Source organism: Strix uralensis, chromosome 1 (assembly GCF_047716275.1).
Source record: "Strix uralensis isolate ZFMK-TIS-50842 chromosome 1, bStrUra1, whole genome shotgun sequence".
NCBI classification, from domain to species: Eukaryota; Metazoa; Chordata; class Aves; order Strigiformes; family Strigidae; genus Strix; species Strix uralensis.
In genome coordinates, this window is record NC_133972.1 from 167,635,080 (window position 1) to 167,657,738 (window position 22,659).

Below are 22,659 nucleotides of genomic sequence, written 5' to 3' on the forward strand. Positions count from 1 at the left end.
CCAAGAGAAACAGGCTCAAGGGATAACTCATCTTTTTGAGACAGAAGTACATTGAGATCAGGTCACTCAACCTCTGAAAGCACCTGGCTTGATTCATGTGGGTGGTTAAACTTATTTGGATGTTTAAACTTTAGATGTCTGAAGCAAAGCTTGATGAATCCCACTCCTATTTCTGTTCCAAATCCAGCTTTGTTGATACCTTGAAAACAGCAGCAATTGATGGGGTCTGGAAATAGAGAAAATCACTGAAGATAGCTCTCCTAGCAATGTGGGTAGATGATGTGGTTTGCTACACAGTATAGAGGGGACTATTCCAAATAGGTAGGAGTAGGTGAGAGGATATGTATATAACCATGTTTGTTACCTGCTCTCTGTCCTCTCCATCCATCCTTCCTTCAGTAAAAGTCTTACGCTGTTTGTTGTAAGCAGAAGGGAAAAGCAGGCTATCTTTTGATGGCTTCTACTCCAAACATTTCTGTGACATAGCCTTCTTAGCATATGTATTTATCAGGACATTTTCATGCTCAGTGTTTGTTTCTAGAGCCTTCTGTTAAACATGGCTGTATGTTTTTGTTTGTAAGCATCTTATATCTAAGGATTAGCTTGAATATTGGCTGAGAGGACTTGTACAACAGGGAATTTATGGTTATAGTATAAATGTTAGTCGCTGCTTAAAGGAAGGTTTTAAATGGGATTGGCTGAAGGTAAGTCTAGAGACTAGAAAAAGCAGTTGAATTTCTATGCATAAATACTTAGAACAATAGGAAGTAAAAGATTTCCTCTTTCAGTCTAGTGTCTAAAATACTAGTATCCCACCACTACTAATAATTAGATTCTACACAGTGTACTTATCCAGTTATCCAGAGATTTATAAATAAGATTATCTCTCCTTTGGAATATCTGCAGGAAATCTTTAACTAGGAACCTGAAAATATGCAGTGCTTCTGCTAATGGAAATCTAAGACTTCATACTTCTGTGGTTCTTAACATTTAAGGAATGCACTAACTTTCAAATGCTGTTGTGTTAAGGAAGAGGTCATGCAGGTAGATCATTTTACACTGTACAGAAGAAGAGCTAAAACAAGCCTGAAATTTATCATCGGTGCAATATTCCTCAGGAACTCAAATTTTCCCAGAAGAACATTGGTTTGCAGGAAAATGTATTTGGAACAGAGTTACTATTTCATTTTAAAATAAATTATTTCAAAACTTTTTAAAAAAAAAGATATTTTTAAAGCATGACTTTCAGGACATGCCTAGTATTGCTGGACCACTCAAAAGACATGGGAAAATCAACTGGGAGAAAAAATAACAACAAAAAAAAAGTAGAAACAAGAATAGCAGGACACTGATGCAGAACTGTAGTTCTCTGTGTTAGCATAGTCCTGGGGAACCTGCTCTGGGTGGCCCTGCTTGAGCAGGGGGAGTGGATAAAATGACCTCAAGATGTCCCTTCCAACCTCAACCATTCTGTGATTCTGTAACATAGTGATACCACTGTGATGGAGGTCTACCAGAATAGAAGCCCTGTCCTGCAATGTATTAACTGTGTCCCCATTCCCCTTTCCTGCTGCCCCCTGTCTCTACAGGTGTACATACGGTGCACTCTGTTCCATTATCCTGTATTGGCTCCAGTATAGATCCCTGTGATGAACTGACTGCTGCCCAATCTTCAAAACAGAGACTACTACCCTTGGAGTCCAGCTGTCCAGCTATTTTTTCAATACAGCCTAGTTTTCTAGTCATCATGGAGACCATCCAACCACTGTTTGTATCTCCAGATTGACAGCAAGGTTGCCATGCTTGTCAAAGCACATGACATTGACTACTTCCTTTGGGTCTACCATGGCAGTCACCACAGAAGGCAACCAGGTTGGTCAAACATGATTTGCCCTTAGTAAATTTATCTTGGCTGTTCATAGTTACCTTCTTGTCCTTCATGGGCATGGAAGTTTGCATCTGGGTGGATTTGTTACATAACCTTCTCAGAGAAAAAGGATAGGCCAGCCAGCCTGTAGTTCCCCAGATCATTTTCAATGATGCACATGACATCCAGGCATCAAGAACATAATTTTTTTGCTTTGTATTTTTTTTCCCCAGTGACATATATAGAATTAAAATGGGATGAATCTTCCTGTATTCTTTGTTACCTACTACACTAGACCAGTGTCCTGGTTTGAGTGAGTGGTGGGGTTTTTGGTAGCAGGGGAGGGAGCTATAGCAGTGACTCCCTGTGAGAAGCTTCTTGAAGCTCCCCCAGCTCCAAGTTGGACCCGCCTTTGCACCAAGGCCAGGCCAATTAGCTGTGCTTCTGTGATAATGTATTTAAGAAGGACAACCTGGAAGGAGTTGTGGGAGTTGTGAGGAGAAGTTGCAATGAGAACATCTGTGAGAACACCGAGGTCAATGGAAGAAAGGAGGAGAAGGGGGGGAGGTGCACCAGAGCAGAGACTCCCGTGTATCCCATGGTGAGACGGCAGGGCCACACCCCACCATCCATGGGGGTCTATGGCGGAGCAGATGCCGATTTGCGGCCTGTGGGGGGCCCCACGCCAGGACAGGTGACTGCACCTGAAGAAGGCCGGGACCCTGTGGGAAGAAGGCCCCGCTGTTGTAGTTTGGTGCTGTGAGGATTGCAATACGCAGGGTGACCCACACACCTGTGGGAGTGACTCATGTTGGAGTTGGTTTGTGGAGGACTGTCTCCTGTGAGAGGGGACTGCGCTGGAGCAGGCAAGGAATGCCAGAAGTCATGTGTGTGTCACCGAGATGGAAGGAGCAGCAGGACTGACCGCACCCCCCATTCCTGGGGTAGGAGGTAATGATATTGGGAGCAAAGCTGAGCCTGGGAAGAAGGGAGGGGTGGGGGGAAGATGTTTTCAAGATGTAATGCTTCTCACAGCCCTACACTGTCTGTTAAGTGGTGGTGTTGATGGTGTCTGTATTAAATTTATGTTCTTTTTTCTTTCCCCTAACAAGTCTGTCTTTTGCCTGTGACTATAATGGATGAATTATCCCTCCCTGTCCTTATCTTGATTCTTGAGTCTTTTGCTTTATTTTCTCCTTCCTAGCATTTGTAGGGGGAAGGGGGTAGTGAGCGGCTGTGTAGTGTTCAGTTGCCCTCTGAGCTCAAACCACAACTAGTTAGTTAACATTTACATAACTGATGGTAATTAAGAGGAACCTAAACCTATAGAAGTCTTTCTTCCTTTCCCTTCTGTAAAAATGCATGGAAAGGAGGTTAAAAATATACTACATGCTTTCTTGTTGTTACTTTTTCTTCTCAAGTCAATCATGGTAAAAGAATGATGTTTACACATGGCCTTGGGACCATTACAACAGTTTTGTTCAGTGCAGTCTTGATGGATGCAGTAAGCATCTGCAGGCTTTTCATAGGTATTTACAGCATCAGGAAGTGTAAATCCCTCCAGTGTATATTGAGGCTTACGCATTTCAGGTATATTGAACCCACATAATGTGATCTTAAGTCTGGACTGTAGCTGTTCTAGGTTCCTTTCTAGATAGCTGTGATAGCCACTGAAGAGAGACAGGACTGCCAGGTATGATCTGGCTAGCCTGAGGAACATGAGAGCACTCTTCTCCTATGCTAGAAGCCTCATTTGGTTGCCTGAGGTTAGCTGACACCTTCTTACTGACCCACATGAATGGCTTTTGAAATAATTGCAGTTGTTAATATAGTAATAGAATCAATTTAGTAATGAATAAACACACTAAAGATGAAGTCTGTGCTCCCTCCTCTGTCTTCTCTCTTGTGCAAACACAGACTGTAAGTGAGCTGATTATAAATAAGTTCCCGATGATCAGCATATGTTAGCAGGAAAGACTTGACTTCCTTATGCTACCACCAGACCCATTATTGTCATTCACTGATGACACCCTGTTCTGCTAATTCAAGTGGAGGACTGTGTAAATAGGAATGCTGTTAATCAGATAGTGCTTGAGAAACAGTGCTACTTATTAATCATCCCTGCAGATCTTTTGTTCTACTACAGCTACATCTAGAGAGCAGGCAACATTTTCAATTATATGCAGGCTTTTATTTTTCAAATAATTTCTTGGTATTAAAAAAAAAGCTCCACAAAAAACTAGCAAACTGCAATTTATTTACTTTCTATTGAGCACCTGTAGCATTTCACATCAAGTGGCCAGAACACATCACTGTATTAGTTCATGTATCTGTGAATGTATTGTTCCTACTAGCTCCATGTAAGAGGCTTTAAAATTTAAAAAGCCTCTGCTGTATTTTAGGACAGGCCTTCTGATCCATCTGTATCTTTCAAAAGAACAATAGTCAGAATTTTAAGTACCTGGCCATAATATATTATAGTTAGATTAGGACAGAGCAAACCTTAAAAGATTTATAGCTTTTAGACAGATACTCGCCCAAGTACAAGTTGCCAGTCTTGAAGCAAATAGAGTTAAAATTTTTGCCATTAGGGTCATATTTGCAAATCAAGCCTGCTATGTTTATCAATAAAAAGCAGATCTTTTAAGTTTATGGGTTGAGATAAAGACTGGGAGATGACTGCGGCCACCAGGTGCCCACCAAACTGCACCATCATTCCCCTCTTCAACTGGACAAGGGGAGAAAATATGGTGAAAGACTTGTGGATCGAGATAAGGACAGGGAGATGACTCAGCAATTACCATCACGGGCAAAACAGGCTCTACCTAAAGAAATTAATTTAATTTATTGCCAATCAAAATCAGTGTAGGATAATGAGAAAAAAGAATAAATCTAAAAACACCTTCCCCTCACCCCATCTTCTTTCTGGGCTCAACTTCACTCCTGATTTCTCTACATCCTCCCCCTGAGGGGCGCGAGGGTTTGGGGAAAGGGGGTTGTGGTCAGTTCATCACATGTTATCTTTGTTGCTCCTTCCTCCTTAGGGGGAGGACTCCTCACACTCTTCCCCTGCTCCAGCGTGGGCTCCCTCCTGCAGGAGACAGTCCTTCTCTGCAGGAAGCTGTGACCCCATGAACATCCCCCTGCTCTGGGGTGGGGTCCTCCACAGGCTGCAGGTGGAGATCTGCTCCACCATGGACCTCCATGGGTGCAGGGCACAGCTGCCTCACCATGGGCTGCACCACAGGCTGCAGGGGAATCTCTGCTCTGGTGCCTGGAGCACCTCCTCCCCCTCCTTCACTGACCTTGGTGTCTGCAGGGTTGTTGCTCTCATGCTTCTCACTCCTCTCTTCTAAGTTTCTATTGCACAAGTTTTTGTTTTTCCCCCTTCTTAACTACATTATCCCAGAGGCGCTACCACTGTTGCTGATGGATTCAGATTTGGTCAGCCATGGGTCCATCCTGGAGCCAGCTGGAATTGGCTCTGTCAGACATGGGGGAAGCTTCTAGCAGCTTCTCACAGAAGCCACCCCTGCATCACCCATGCTACCAAAACCTTGTCATGCAAACCCAATACAATCACTCACCAATTATTGTCACAGGCACACCAGACTTGACTTGGAGAAAATAAGTTTAATATATAGCCAATTAAAATAGATCTATGGGTGAGAAAAAAAACAAATGCAAACACCTTCCTCCCACCCCCTTTTCCCTGTTTCCAGTTTCACCCCTTCACTCCCGACTCCCCTCCAAGGGGCGCAGGGTTTAGGGCTGGGGGTTGCGGTGGGTCCCTCGCAGCCCTCTGGGTCGCTCCTCCCTCCTGCCCCGTCTCCCTGCTCCAGCCAGGCCCTTCCCCGGGCTGCAGTCCTTCAGGGACAACCTGCTCCCCCCTGGGCTCTCCACGGCCGCAGCTCCTGCAGGAAATATCCCCCCGCTGCGGCGTGGGACCCTCCCCGGGCTGCAGGGTGGGTCTCTGCTCCCGCGGGGTCTCTCCAGGGCTGCAGGGGATCCCTGTTACGGGCCTGCAGCACCTCCTGCCCTCCTCGTCCTCTGGCTTCGGGGTCCCTCTGCTGCTGCTCCCTCCTTGGCTTCCTTCTCCTCTGCCTCGGCCGCCTTTGGCCCTTGCTGAAACCTGGTTTCCCCCGGGCACCCCCAGCTTGGCTGAGGGGCTCAGCTGTGTCCTGCGCTGGGGCCGTTGGAGCCGGCTGGGACTGGCTGTGTCCGGCACGGGGCAGCCCCGGCCTCTCCCCGCAGAGGCTGCCCTGCAGCCCCCTGCCAGCGCCTGGGCATTGAAACCCTGTACATCATCTTAAACATATTTATAGTCGTCTCAATCTTTCATTAACACTTTTTCAGTGATTTCCATTTTGTAACCTACGGTAGCTAAGATCTGTCCGTTTCCAACATGACAGAAAGAATCAGCAGCAGAAGTCCCGCTGCCTGTGGTGTAACTGTCTCCCGCCAGCCCTACATGTGCCCTGCCCCAGGGGCCATGTATTACTTCTCAGTCCTCTGCAATAACTCTCTGAAATTATTTCTGATCACGAGTTCTTTTTACTTACCGGCATGCTGTGCTTCAGGATCAATACTGTATTGTTACGGTACTGCTATGGTAACGCATAATGTTATGGTGCGATAATATCTTTGGGATTAAATTAACTGGAAAAAAAAGTAAGGGTTATTGACCTCTAGACAAGGTTTGTTTGGATAAGTCCCCTGCTCCTATCTCGGGTACTGATGTCTGGTTAAGATATATAAGCATTACTTGCCATGCAAAGCTTGAGATGGCTAATTTGAACGCCTCAGTGCTTAGGGCTGCGAGACCTAATATACGCTGTATGGTCCATATAGAGTGGATGAGAGAAGCAGGTCTGATGTTGCAGATGGTGGGTTTTTTATTGGTATAAATCAGGGCTCCTGTGGGACTCAAAAATGTCTCTTTACCTGTGTTTAAATCCCTCACTTAAGCCTAAATTTTGCATATGAAGGCCACCTCTTACTCTTCTGAAGAGGCCCATGGGTTAGTGACAGGGTGGGATACTCCTACCATCCAAGCAGGTCATGCAAAGACTAGCTCTGCAAAACAGGCATCTCTTGGTTGACATAAAACCTATGGAAGGTAGTAACAGTTCACCAGCCTCTTGTTTATAGCCGTAGTTTGTGAGCCTCATAAGAACTGCTTCAATATTCCTTCTCTGGATGCTTTTTACATTCACTAATGCTTTAATTAGGTGCAGCAAAATTCCTTTACGGGCAAACCCATCACCACCTCCTAAGCCTGTGGCAAAGCAGGTTATTTATCTCTTAGATTTCCAGCAACTGCATTAATTTTTCACCCTGCACTTCCCCCTTGGAGAAGCAAGTGAACCATATTGCTAAGCCTTCTAACCTTCATCCAGAGCCGGGTATTTATTATCTCAGTTCAGGTCCCCATTGACTCTGTGGGTTGCAGTTTTTGATTCATATTTGGGTTGCTGCCTTTTTTTTTTTTTTTTTTTGGTTTCCTTCTTTTTTTTTTTCCTTTTTTTTTTTCACCCTTTTTGGAAACCGCCCAAGTTATTAGTACCAGCAAGCTCAGCCTGTAACCAAATGTTGCTCCTGAATGAAAATGTATCTGCTGTTATGACACTAGAACAGCACTCGCAGCAGCAGTATCAGAGCAAAGGGCCCTATGAGGTGGTGGTTGCCAGGCTCCAAATAAGATATCAAAATTCAAGCTTTGCCACATAGGGGTGTTTAAAGGCCCTGTGGAACAGGAAGCCTAATTCCCATCTCTGTCCCAATAATCTGAAAGGGTAATGACTGCACAGTTTGTCTAGCAAAGTTCCTGATGCTGCTGTGCTTTCACATGTGATTTTTCCTTTCCTGTCAAGTTCCTGTGTGGCATCACTATGTGGTGTTACACAGCTGCTTCTTTTTACCCCAGAGATAGCTGCATTTCAACAGAAGACAAAGCAATTGCTGTTCTTCAAGCATGTGCAATTCTCTGGGAGTAAAGAGCTCCTAATCTTCTACCTTATTTGACTTTAAAATCTTTTTCAAACATCTGCAGATTTAAGAGCCATGGTTTGGATATTGGTAGGGATGCATGCTTAAATTATTATATCCCTGCAGAGGACTAGTTCTTTTCACCTTCCCCCACCCAGAAAAATAATTTAATAATCTCTTCTAGAAGAGACAGACTTTCAGGCTTACTAAATCAGACTAAATGTTTGCAATTAAATTTCAGTGTACTGGAGGTCATTTGTATTTGAAATTAAAAAAAAAAAATTAGCCTTAAGATTCTACCAGATGTGCTGCTTTTGCCTGTTCTTGGGATGACATATTTAATTTGAGTTTGTCTTTATTCCTACTGTAATTTTTCAGCTGACTTCCACAGTTTATATCAGAAGGTCTGACCTAAGTTTTTTGGTAAAATTAGATAATGAGTAAACAATCTATATTGCAAATGAGATGTTAAAAAACAAACAAACAAAACACAAAACACAACCATACAAGAAATAACTATTTTTTCAAGAAGGAAGATGCACCATCTTGGCATTTTCACATAACACAGAATGAGGACAATGAAGAAGTGATCTCGATGCTGATAGTTCATTCTGGATTAGCCATGTGTGGTATGCAATGTTGCTCCTTCCTGTCACAGAGAAAAATCCAGTCATGAGCTGTCTCTGGTTTTCAGTATTGACCAAGCTAATTTAGAAAATTCTCCTCCAAACCCCAAGGATGCTAATTTCCCAGACCCTCAGAACTGGTCTTTGTGTACATGCAGCTCACCTAAAAGAAAGCTCTTCACACAAAAGTTCTCTGTGCATGGGAGATTCTCTTTCCTGCTCTGTAATCTCCATAACCTCCTTCATCTCAGCCTTTTTTACTTTTTTAAAGTAAGAACTGCTGCAAGCAGGGGTTGGAAGTATCTCCACAATGTGGAATAGTTATCTGACCTGAGAGAAGTGTTGTCTCACAAACAGGTCATCACTGGCTTGGAGGATGAGGTGGAGTACTTCCCTAAATGGTGGACATCAAACAATGAATCCAAATGAAGCAAAGACATAAATTTAAATAGGTTAATTAAAAATCATGAAATTTTATATGAGATCCTCTGATTCAGAGTTGAACAGGCCATAAGAAGTGGTGAAAGGAGGCATGAGTTTCTCACGTGCAGGTGTCTATCAAAGTTTCTTTTGGTTCTGGTTTGCAATGGTTGATTCCACAAACCTCAGTTTGATATCTGGAAATTGGCTACTAAAACACAATGAGGTGAATGGTGCCTGGTTTGAACACTAAGCTGGACTGGGGGTGAGAGTATTTTAGCTAGGAATACTTAATAGATCTCCCAGTGACAACTAAAGCCAATTGCTTTTAACCCTCAGCTCACTTCTATTTCCCACCTGTCATATAAAGTGTGTTGCTGTGAGACTTGCTATTTAGTGTGTATTTCTGCAGTGTATTCACCTATGTGTAGAGAGGCATCTCCTGAGTTTATTTTCTTTTTTCTGAAAAGTTTAAATGATCATTCTAACTCTCATTTGGACCAACTCTAATTGTAGTTTGCTCATTACTAACTGTAAAAGCAAACACTGGAGGCAAGGGTCACACAAAGCAGAGTGGTTCTGTGGACACCAGTGCAGCACAGTAGATCTACCTCTGATGCTTTTTTCCTTCATTTTTTATGTATGTAGTTGAGGAAAAAAGAGTCATTCTGACCTTTATAGGTGTTAATCTGACATGTTAAATTCTACTGCAAGAAATTAAACCATAGCTAAACTAGTGTTATGAATGCATTGAGGGCAGCAAAAGAAATCCCATTTCTGCTACTAGTGCCCATAGCCATTCAGCAGGGGAGGTTCTTATGTCCTTTCCCCCTCAAAAAAATGCAAATCCAACAATTCTTTCCAAAGATGGATAAAGGCATCTCAAACCTTGTTTAAAAGGCCACAGGAGACTGTGCCTGCCCTCCCTTTCTTTGTGTAAGCATTGTGTCAGCTCTTAGCAGTACTATTTCTAGGAATTTGTTCCTGATTTTGAGGTTGAATTTTGCAGTCTCCAACTTTCAGCTCTTGTTATGCCCTTGTTAACAATGTCAAAATAAAGTTTAGGGGATTTGCCTGCAAGCCTATGAAATAAATTAGCCCAGATCTGTTACCAAGTTTTTTCATTTTGCACTAGAAAAGCATAGGTGATGCCAATATTGCTTTCTGTTTGACTAGTAGATGCAAATCTAGAAGGTGTCACAGCGATATCTTTTTTAAAACTGTAGCATGTAACTCCACAAGTGCCAGAACTGTCACAGCAAAGAAAGCTTTCTTCAAACAGAGTAAGGCTAGCAGAATCTGACCCTAACAGCACAAATGCTACAGGGAGAATAGCTGTTAGGAGAACAAACTGTAGTGATAATAAATATGAAGGCTTTGGGGTAAAAAAAAAAAGCAAACAAAGAAAATCAACCAAAAAACCTATCAAAAACCAAAGGGTGATTCAGATAAAAAGGTGTCCTGGTACTTAAAATTCCCTGCATTGTTCATTAGCTAACATGTTCACAGAGCTGTCTGTGCAGACAAATGGATGTACTGTGCACCATCACAGAGAACGGCACAGGGAAGAGGGAGCAGCTTCACTAGTCTAGTGGGACTGAGAGCTGTGCTTAGCAAAGCCAGCTCTTTTGGTCCTTTTAATAAAATGACAGTAATTTGACAGTAATAAACATTAGGCTGTCACTGTAAGGTAGCAGTTTGCAAATAATGTTGACATTATCTTAAGCTTCATGTCAGAATGTGGGTCCACTTTATCAGCTGATTAATGGGGAAATTGGATTAAATTCTTTAAATCTGACAAAAAGGAGCTTGGATTACACTGGGAATGAGTTGTCTTTTGTTCTCCTCTGTTCCTTTTAAGCCCTGGTAGTGCTTTTTCATCTCCTTTTTGGTTTTTTTTTTTTTTTTTTTTTTTTTTTTCTTCTCATTTTGAGTATTTGTGCAAAGCTGTGACAAGTTGAACATAAATAGTAATGTTGTCTAAACTACTGGAAGTGCCATTTAAAGAAGTCTAAGAGTCTTTTTCTAGAAATACACAGTTCTCAAATAGTGAAGGTTTGGTTTTTGTTGTGGGTTTTCGTTGAGGTTTTTTTTGTTTGGTTGTTTTTTTGTTTTGTTTTAAACAAAAAGTGCCTTTGTCATTAACTTCTGTCTACCTACTGTCACAGACTGCAGCTATTCCTACATACCAGTGATCTAATAGAAATGATGATTAGTCTTCCAGAATTCATTTTGGGGCGAGGGAATTATGAACACAGAAATTGCTAATGCCATGCCAGGGATTTCCTCTGTCATTACAGCCCATATCTGTGAGCCAGGCAGTCTGTCTCACCAGAGCCCTCTCAACCACATCCTTCCAAATCTTACACTTTTCTTTCTTTCAGGATTTCCTAGAAATGCACCTGACTCTACCTAACAGGCACTGGGAATATTTGGACTTTGCATACATTTTGTAACTGTATATGATCCAAATGCATTTCATGCCATTGAAGATGACAATCAGAAGCGGGCTATTGGACATGTAAGCAAATGCCAAACAAAATTATCAGCTGGCTTCTTTTCAGAAGGGAAAGGAAAGCATCACCATCTAGTATCCCCCTTCAGAGGTGTTTGAGGAAGCTGCTGGAAATACAGCTAACTCCATGATTTCTGTGTGTGCTGGATGTGGAGAATGACAGATCTTCCCATCTGTCCAACCTCCCAGATGGCTCACACAAAGGGACTATGCTGCACCAACATACCCATTTCATAGGGTCTTCAGGTATTCAGGTCAAATGGGACCTCAGGAGATCTCTATTCCAACCTCCTTCTCAAAGCTGTGGGATCCTATAATATTGCTCAGGGCTTTATCCATTTGGGTCTTGAAAACCTCCAAGGATAAAGAAGGCACAATGTACGCGGGCAACCTTCTCTACTGCCTGGCTGTCCTCATGGGGGAAAAAAGCTTTTCCTCATATTCAGCCTGAGACTCTCTGAGCGTGTTGTCTCTCATCCTCCCACCATACACCACTGTGAAAAGCCTGGCTCCATTTTCTTGATGACCTTTTCATGGGTACTGGAGGCTGCTGTAAAGTCCCCCCAAAGCCACCTCTTCTCCATGTTGAACAATGCTCATCCCCCAGCCTTTCCTCAGGGTGTTCCAGTCCTGATCATCTCAGTGGCTTCCACTGAATTTATTCTAGTTGATGTATTTTCTGTATTGAGCTATTTAACTCACATTTAAGCCAGCTGAAATATAATATGAGCTAACCACTTAAAACCCTGTGGACCTAGCACCAAGTGCTCAGACCAGTTCTGTGAAAGATAATAACTTGCCCTTTCCCTCTCTGAATCCCATGGGCAAGAGGACGGGATTATCTTCCTTTCTAGATGAGAGATGCAATCATATTACCCAACTTGGTCTAGCGATTCAGTGGCAGAGTCATGATTATTACCAGGATCCTTAGTCCTTTTCCAGCTTTGCTGGGCTGGACCTCAAAGATCCACCTGATTTTGGTGGTAATGGGTGGAAATTATGACTCAATTGGGAATAAGTGTCAGTAAGTACTCCTAAGAGGCACTTGACACCCTCTACTGGAAAACCTGCTGCCAATATTAAAAATCAATTAGCATTTCCACAGTGCAACCTTTGCCATACAATGTAAAATGACCTTTAGAGGCCAGAGAATCATAGAAGAATCAGTTTAATGTACTATATAATGGCAGATGGCTATGTCTTTCCTCACTTAGGTGGCTTGTGATTAAACTCAATTTTCTCAACCACCAATTGACCTTTATCCATCTCCCGCAATTTAGTGAATGGAAGTTGGTAAAAGCTAACAGGGTATATACATCATATTGTGACAACTTCTCCTTAAAACAAGATACAAGTGGGCTGTGAGGCACATCTGAGATGTGGTCATTTCAAGCACATTTTGTATTTGTCCATATAAAGGAAAACTTGTTGAGATGCAACCAAGTTACTATTGTGTCCCTCATGTCCTACATGTACATTTTCCATTCAGCGAGACAGTGTTTATAACTAGTCCTCTTTCACTGTCAGGCTGTAGATAAATATTTTCCATTTAACAATAGTGGGATGAGACATTTGTCATACCCCAGCTGGTGTCCCAGTAAACATGGAGGGAATTTACCCTCCTTCTCCACCTTTGGAGATCAGTCTTTATTCAAGGGACATCCAGTAGTTGATACTGTGCAGAGCCATAGTTCAAGAAATGGCCTTTGCACTGTTGTTTACCTCCTTCCTGATGCAGTGGCTTCCCATGATCCAGACATTTGCTGGCCCTAGAGGTCTGGCAGATACGGATCTAAGTAAAGTTAAGTGTCACGGTACAATCTTTTCCTTCTCCCATGGTCCAGTGCATGTGCTACCCCAAATAGTAGTGGCGAGTAGATTACTTCATCTCGTTTACCCCATCAGTAAATTTATGCCAGGGGGAGGACTAGTTGATATTTCTTTCTAAAACACGTACATTTATATTTGTTCAATATCTTCAGTTCAACCTGAAGGCGGATTTATCATTTACAGTTGCCATTTCACTGGGAAAGTTTGAATTTTACAAGGCCCTAGCACCTATATGGCACACTTGCTTTTCCTGGTAAAATTTCTTGACAAAGTGTTTCTGTTTCTTATAAATGTTCCTCACAATAACTGTGTCCAGGACGCAGGGTCAGAATACCAGATCTTGAAATCTGGTTTAAATGAAATCTGATTTGAGCTCTCCCTATGGAACAGGCTGTGGTTAACTCCGTAGTCCAGTAATGCAAACACAGCATTCAAAGGATATTTTTGAAATGAAACGGCACATCTTTGTAAGTAATTGAGTATTTAGCTTCTTCAACTTTTCATCATATTTCCCTTCTATTGAAATAGTCTGGAAGAAAGCAAGGGAAGTGCTGTTTTATCATGCCCAATTCCTATGGGCTCGTCTTTTCTTCCCTTGCTCAACTTCACTCTGCTTGCAGTGTTGCAAGTGATGCCTGAAATCTCTTCCCTAATGCAATTGTCTTTTACAGCTTTCCTTTGGCAAAGATTTCCTTAAGATGGTTTTATTTTCTCCCCAGACCCCAAAGATGCCAGCATATGGCAATAAAACACCACCACTGAATTACTGCCTCTTTTCATGGTAATTAGTTTAGACTTTTGGACTACATCTATCCTAGCTAATTGAATGGCACCAGGGAATGTTCCCAGGGATGGGAACTTGTTCGCCTGTCCTGTTAAATGGTTTCTGTTATGATTTTGGCCCCAGCCAGCTGGCAGTCTCCCAGATGCATCCTGGACACAGTTCGGGAATCAACACAGATCAGGGACAATTCCCAGTTAGCAGTTTGGATGTGCCCACCCTGTTTCACAGGCTGGGAAGAGTTTAACAGTGCAGATATAGGCAAATCTGTGCCAAAGAGTGATCCCAGACACATGTAGCATAACTAGCTAACCATATTGTAACCCAAAAGCAGTGTTTCACTTTTCCTCTTTACCTAAAAAGAACCCGCATTACTGTGTAGCTCTTAAAAAACTTACCTGTTTTTTAACATGTGTAACACATTAGCTTGGGAGTCACTAGAACTATCATTTTTGCGACAGCAGAATTGGGGCTGTTCATAAATATATATTGCCTTCCAACTATTGATTATGCAAATACATGCACATATTGCATGTATATGTTGGACCTGCTCCACAGATGAATCAGGACTGTGTAGTGAAAGTGCTCCACTGCATAGACAATGTGCTTCTTGCAGCAGTTAGGAGGTATATGATGAATAAGAAAGAGAATAGGGAGAGGGAAGGGAGGATTTCTTGCCTATCATGGTTGAATACCGAACTGAAGAACTGGATACTACCCCTCCACCCAGTGCAGAGCTCCCAGGAGATACTCCACAAAAGGCTCAGAGACAGTAGGTTAGCCTAAGGTGGAAACTTTTACTAAGTTATTATGACACCTCAGAAAAGTGCCTGTTGTCTTGTATCTGCAGGTTGTAGGCAAATTCAGGCTGGTCTACAAAGAGACAACCTTGACTCATTTTCTTCTTTAATGAAAGGATATGAAGGAGAAAGAGAGAAAATATGCCTTTGTGAAAGAATCATATATAGCTTTATCTAGATTGATTTTCTGGGTATTCAAGTAGATGATATCCTGTGGGAATTTCTGTTTAATCAGATGGCAGATGTTTTCATGCAGACACCTTTCCTTCTCTCAGAATATCTAGAGAGGCAGTCCCCTTCCCATGCTGACAGCTCCACATATTTCCTTTCTACGTGACCACAGAGTCACCCTTGAATAGTGATTGCTGGTAGTGAAAGCCACCCGCCTGTAGTGTGCATCAACTGTACTTTCATAGAGACATTGTGGCCTTGACACCAGATGCAGATGTTGGCTTAAAATGATCTTGATCTTAATCTGATTGAAAACTATCCTGGTTTCAGTGCACTGGCAGGAAATTTGCAGCAATACCTAGAATTTCAGTTCAAAATTAGGAAGATACTGCAAATAATTCAGTTTTCATGGAAGGTGTAGTTCTTTCTAGATTAAAAGTTCTATTACATCAAATGAGGACCAATTTTTATATCATTAAAAATGGAACAATTTTTTTGTTTTTCATTTCAACCAGCTATTAATATTAAATCATTGTTAAAACAACCTTGTGCTCCAGAGGTGTACAGTTAAATGTCCCCAGAATGTAATATCAAGGATAGCAAGTATTATTGATTAATTTCGTGATACAGGTTACAGTATTCACTTTAGACAGTCACTCGATACTAGTTATCAAAATATATGCAGAGGACAAGTGAAGGTTATGAAACTGTCTGGAGAGCACAGCTAACAAAGTAAACTCTCAGCTATGTGTTCTGTGCATGACTTATTGCTTCTAATAATGTAAATATGTGCATATTAGAGGCCCTATTGATCATCGGTAGCTACATTTCAAATCAGAATTAACAAAGGTAGTAAGACAAACACAGAAAATAATAGCCCATTAATCTAGGTAACAGAAGTGAACTGCGAAGCTTAGCGCCCATTTGAAAGCCACTAGTAGAACAGAGTTTTATTCTACCCATGTAGTAGCTACAGAGTGGAGGAGAAAGAAAAGTAGTATTTTTCTTACATGTCTGAGATTGGTACTGCAACAGGTACTACTGCAAATCCACATATTTTCTTTTTAATGCTATTATTTTCTCAGCATGCTTAACGTCTAACACATATATATTTATTTTCATTGATGTACAATGCGCAAATATAAGGATTCTCTCTCTGACACAAAGATGGTCTAAAAACACAGACAATTTGATTAATCCTTCTCTGCTTCTGTTTTTCCTTTTATAACATTACCTTTGCATTAGAAACATTTATCTGGAATGGCTACTTACCTCATTTTGTTCCAACTGATCTTTCCACTACAGCTGCAAGGTCTAATGCCTTATTATAATTCAAATGAGTAATAGCTCTTACACACCAAGAAAGAATTTAAGATGAACTTCCAGTCTGGTAAAAAACAACATTCTGCCTTAACAACAAACAAATAAACAAACAACAAAAACAACCCTTCCCCACAAAACTTAGCATCAGTAATTGACTTTTAAAGTTTCAAATTTATGAGACTGCACAGAAAAATCAGACCATCCAGAAACTAAAATATTTTTTATAGATGATAACTTTAGTCTGAACGATACCAATTTAACTGAGTTTACATTTCTGTTTGCAGTTATTTGAGGTGTCTGGGACAGTGAGGGAGGTGGACCATGTCACCCAGGTGATGAATGTGGTGGAGATCACTCAAGTTTCCTCCTGCCAGCTGAAATGAGAATCCTCTTCTTTCCACAGATGGATGTGGTCAGCCAGCCACCTGCAACTGTAGGCTGTTACACCCGCCCAATCACACCAACTTGCACTGTCCATGAAGAATTGGAATTCTTTTCTTTACTGCTAAAGAGAAAAAAGAAGGAAACATGGCCTATAAAATAGAAATTAGCACACCGAGGTCTGTCACTGTGGTGACCATCTGTGTCTGGCAGGCTAGCAGATTCATTTAGCTGGTGGAAACACATGATGCACTGAATTACAGGATGGGAGAAGGCGGAAACTTGAATCCACCTGAGCCCTGTAAAATTACTTTTCTCCATGATGTGGTAGGTCTGTCATTTTTTACAGTGACTTACGGGTGATAACAAACACCCTCTACGTAGAGGCTAGCCTAACTGTCCTATTGATTTTTCCCAGTCCTGTGTGCTTGTTTAATAAGACAAATGTTGCTTGAAACTGAGTCTGATAATCTTAAAGATGTTATTTACTTTTTGAAAGGTGAGCTGGATTATGATTAATACGGTAAATAGCTAAAACCTAATAGAGTCAATGATTCTTTATATCTCACAGTGGTCCAGTCCTGGTACGGAGAAGAAAGTAACAGTCAGGCCTGAATTAAACACTCTCAGATTTCATCTTTATGCAAGGGATTTTCATTTATTTATTTATTTATTTATTTATATCTATGTGTAGGCCCCCATTCAATCACAGGAGATATTGTCATCCTACTGCACAGAACGGGGATGGAAACTCAGCTGTCTGCCAGGTACAACCTCCTTCCCCACTTCCCTTGCCCCTTTCCAGAGTCAATCTCAGCACTGGCTGTCTCAGGCACCCCTCCCTTTTGGTGATCAGCTGAGGAACATGGTACATGTTTTCCTCTGAGTGTATCAGAGACATTTTTACCGGGCAGTGTAGTGAATGCATGACAGTTCCTCTACCTCTGTTTGCACTGGGAGGCTGTGACAGGCTGGGACCTCATGGCATCAGCATAGCCCAGGAGAAAGGGTACGAGTGAACCATGCCACCCTATCCCTATTCCTATCCGTCTCCCCTCTCCTTTCCTTCTTCCTTCCCTTTTAAACCAAAATCACATCCCACCAGTGCACCAACATGCTCAGCAACTCCCTTAGGAATTACCTTAGGATGGGACTAGCCACTCACCAAATATCTCTTGTCTCTCTACACTGGAAATGGGGGATCATTTATCATGACCCTACAGAAGATACAGCTTCTCCTTGTCAAGTGAGGAAAGATGGATACCAACCTGTGAGTTCTGCCCTTCCTTGCTGGCTCTCAGAAGGGGCTTCAGGGCCCCCCATCAGCCATGAACCTGTTGTAGGAGGTCTGCGTGGAGTCTTTCCTGTAGAATATACAGGAACATGAGTTCGTCTTGCTATTGATTAGCAACAGCTCAATATAAAAGTGTTTTAGGTAGCAGAGCTTTACTGGAACCACAGTTGCTCCTAGTGCTGCTGACTCTCAAAGACAGAGCACCGTTCATTACACACTTCCTGAGCTCATCTTCCTTTCTCTTGAGATCACAATGTACATTTGTCATGTGCAGGAGCCTACAAACACCAGTGCTTGGTTTGATTTTTCTCTTGGCATCCCAGCTGGGCAATGATATGTTGTCTTGTCATGCTGAACTACCACTTTGTTTTGATATTTTTTACACAGTGACACAATATTTCCCAACATCTTACCTTGAAATTGGATCTGGGCCTAAATGGATGGAAAAAATGTTGTTAAAACTTTCTTGTTAAAATGGAAAAATAAATAAAAATAAAAAATGAATAAGCTTTTATGTGTTAGTACTCATAAGGGAATTTATCTAGTGCATGGTTTGGTTTTAACTCATAAATTTAAACTGATTGTAGCTTTTTACACTGTCAAAATGCACAAAGTTACTTACCAAAATTATTTTAATAAGCCATCTACTCAGTATAGTAAATTTTCTACCATGTTCCAAATAAAATCAGAAAGAAAGTCAGTCATTCTAAAAGACCTTTCAGTATTAGTTTTTTCTTATTGATGCTGAGAGGAAGTTGTGATGTGTTTCATGAATTCTCACCAGAGATGTTTGGCTCTTCAGGCAGGACTCATTCTGCTGAAGGAAGTGAGCACAATTAAGTTAGTAACATAGCAGCGACACTGTAATGCAGTCATGAAGCACAACAGAAACTCAAAATAACTCATGATCACTGGTCATCCCTCCCAGAGAACTGCTATTAAAAACATTGACTGCAGAGGTTTTCTGTTTGTTCGTTTGTTTCTGTTACCTCTCTCTTTTGCTTTAACATAGAAAGTTACTAATACAAAAATGGAACTGAGGAATATTTTAAGTAATTGAGTCTATTGTTTTAGTAAGTGCTGCTGTGAGCAGTGAAACACTCATGGTGGAGCCTCCACTATTGTGGACTTCACATCAAGATAATTGTTCTCATAAACATGTTTCTTTAGATGGAGAATTCATAACATCCCCCTCCTGTGTGGATTCTCTGGTGCTTAAGTTATAGTTGAGGTTGGAGTTCACCATTCCTTGGGGAGGACACTAACTTAGGTCTTCCTTTATATTTCCACAAAACATGAAGAAATTTGGTAGTTTAAATTTAGGTTCCTTCCCCCAATTGGAGAGGCAGAAGAATTTCAGCCACTTCCCTCCTCTACTTGCTCTCTTCTTGTCCCAGTGACTCTTCCATCTTGCAAGCATTTCCTTCTTGACCTATCTGCTCCTTTATCTCACATATCTTCAAAAAGAAAAGAAAAAGGAAAACAAAAGACAAATCAACCTGAAAAATACCCCTAATTGCCTTTTCAACTTCTGCCCCATGTCTCTCTTCTGCTCTTATTAAAGGCACCGTCTACAACCATTGTCTGAAATGGTTTGCTACAGATAATCCCACTGTTTTGTTGGGCTTACAGGTCCTTATCTATCTTCAAATTTAAGTCATCCTTCCTAAACTAAAGGCTTTACAGCCATTCTGACATTCCTGACCAGGTTTTGGTCAGCTCTTGTTCTGATAAGCAAGATAGATACTTCTCTGTTCCCCCATCATATACAAGCTTGCCCTCCTCATATCTGTGTAAGTCACTGCTGTCAGGAGTGCTCTCCCAGGCTGCTACTTTGACCATGTTGCCTGTCTCATGACATCTTTTTGTATTTCCTTCAGGATTCTCTTTTCTTATTACAAGAAAACCAAAACAAAGCACCTGTTTGCCTTAAGTGAACTAACTGAACTTAACTGAACTATCCACCCAGCCTCTTTCAATCAGTATCACAATGTCAACTCCTGCCTCTGCTCCAGCCACGATCTGCCAGCTTCCACTTGTTGCCCTCTCCCTTCCTGCCATACATTTCCAATAACAAATGGCAAAATTCATAGCCTTATGCCCCCAAAATACCCTTAAAGACCATTCTCATCATGAACCCTACAAAAAACTTAACAACATTATGCAGCAACACCCTCTGCAGCCTAACTGTTTGCCTTTGTTTTCTTGGTTTCCCCACCTCTACACAGATGTTCAGTTTCAGCTCTACTGTGAGCAGTTTTGGGGTAGAGGATGCCTTTTTGTTGTCTATCTGTGCAGTATGTGGAACAACAGGATACTGGCCTATCACTCTGGTGAGGGTTTCCAAGGACTAACAAAGATAGCAGTGAAGAAAAGATGGTATCTGAGAAAAGTAGATATTACAGGAAAACAAGTAGAAAAAGATGTTTTGAAATTTATTCATGTTTTCACCTGGGATCAGTGACTTCTTATATACTTTGAGGCCAGAAGGAACCACTTTCATGATCCACGTGATGTATCTTGAGGTGCAAAACTTCAACAAAAAATTCCCATTTTGACTGAAAATTTTCACTTGGTAAAATATGTTAACATTTCACTACCTCTTACATTAAAATTCAGATTCTTTTTTTTTCCAGTTTACATTTTCTGCTATGCCTTTTTCTGCTAGGTGAGAAAGGCCATCTCTGGTGAGTATACTATCTCCTGGCATTCCACTCTTGAGTTTCCATTCCTAGTAATGCTATCAATATTTGAATTTCAAAAACTTGACTAAAGAGCAGATTTAAAATTCTACACAGGTGTGGGTCTTGATTTGTGTACTGGTTTTGTCTGGAATTAAGTTAATTTTCTTCATAGTAGATTGTACAAACAATGTTATGGTTTGGATTTGTGATGAAAAGTGTTGATAGCACAGGCATGTTTTATTTACTGCTGAGCAGTGCTTACACAGCATCAAGGCCTTTTCTGCTCCTCACACTGCCCTGCCAGCGAGTAGGCTGGGGGTGCACAAGAAGCTGGGAGTCGACACAGCTGGGACATCTGACCCCAACGGACTGAAGGGATGTTCCTTGCTGTATTATGTCATGCTCAGAAATAAAACTGGGGGAGGGGGAGGATGTTTGCCAGGGCTTTTCTAACTTTTTCCCTTCTGATTCTTTTCCCTGTCCTGCTGCGGCACAGCGAGCAGCTGTGTGGTTCTGAGCTGTCCACTAGGGTTAACCCACAACAATTTGTTCCCGAGGTAAGAAGACAGCTGGCTTAGCCTGCATGGGGCACTTCTATCCCTTCTTCTTCTGCCAAGGTGGATGGGAACTATCAGATGACAAGTGACTGGTTCACTGGTGATCAGGGTGAGACTTTGCCTTTTGAGAAATCATCCGTGAGTTTTCCATTTGTTTCCCAGGGCCAGAAATAAGAGCAACAGTTCCAGTAACCAAATGATCCAGGAGCTAGCAGTATGCCAGCAGTTAGGTGTGCAATTATTAGGGCTAGGGAGGCTGTTTCTGGAGGGCACTGCACCTTACTGGAGCATCAATTACAAGGGACAACCCTGTAGCTAACAAAACATCATGATTCGTATCTTGAGTATGTTTTTACATAGATTATAAATAAAAAACATGGCCTCAAATTAATCTCAGTTTAGCGCCTTAAATTTGTCTTAGGTGAAGGGGATCAGGTTTAGAAGGATTAATTTAGTTTTTGCTTTTTTTTTCTTTCACTTGAACTTCGTAGACTATTTGTACCCATTAAATATAAAGAGAAATGAAACAAGGATTCAGCTGGGTTCAAATATGAACCAAACACCTACATTGGCTACCTGGTTGGAAAGCAGTCTGACTTCTCAGAGTGTGAGTATTTTTTCCTCAAGTGTCCCATGTCTAACTTGGTATTGTTTTGCATTTTATGTTTTAAGGTGTTTTGTTGTATGGTTTTAATCTCAGAACACTTAGGTTTAAATTGGATAGACTATAAAGACAGACTGTTCTAGATGACTAACAGAAGATAGCCCCACGTGTGTTTCTCTTGAACTCTTCTTCAAGCTTATTGATGCTTTCCCTACCATAACTCCCACATGTGTGAGAAATCACCATGTGAAGATTCACAAACCTTTTTCATTTGACCTTCATTCTTTTTGTTATCAGATCCATTCAGCCAGTGCCTGTTCTTCTTTTCCCTCTCCCTGTCTGTCTGAATGTCTCATCCGTTGTATCCCTTCTGGCATTTAGCTTTTGAGTTGTCTGGGCAAGGACTCTGTTGTTGTGATTTAACTTTATAGCATCTGGTCCTAAGGGACTCCGATCCCCAGTGATCAATCGTCTTTCAGCATTCCTGCTTTTCCAGTGATTCTGTCTCATGTAACAGGGAGCTCAGGAAGTACCTGAAAATATATTAAGCATATAGCACAATGACACATCCCAAGAGAATATGATTTAAGACCAAATATTTGTTTTTACTGTATACTTTCTTGTTGAACAGTTCAAGTAAAGGACAGTGTCAGCCTAAATTTACCATCTTTGGTTATCTCATGTCACAGTCTTCATGTTACTTTTATGCAGTTTACTTAAACATGCAACAAATAAAGGTCATTTCCTTCTACTTAGAAGAATTTTTATTGCTTTATTTTTAAGAGTGACCTTATTGCTAGTGAAGAGACAGATAGACA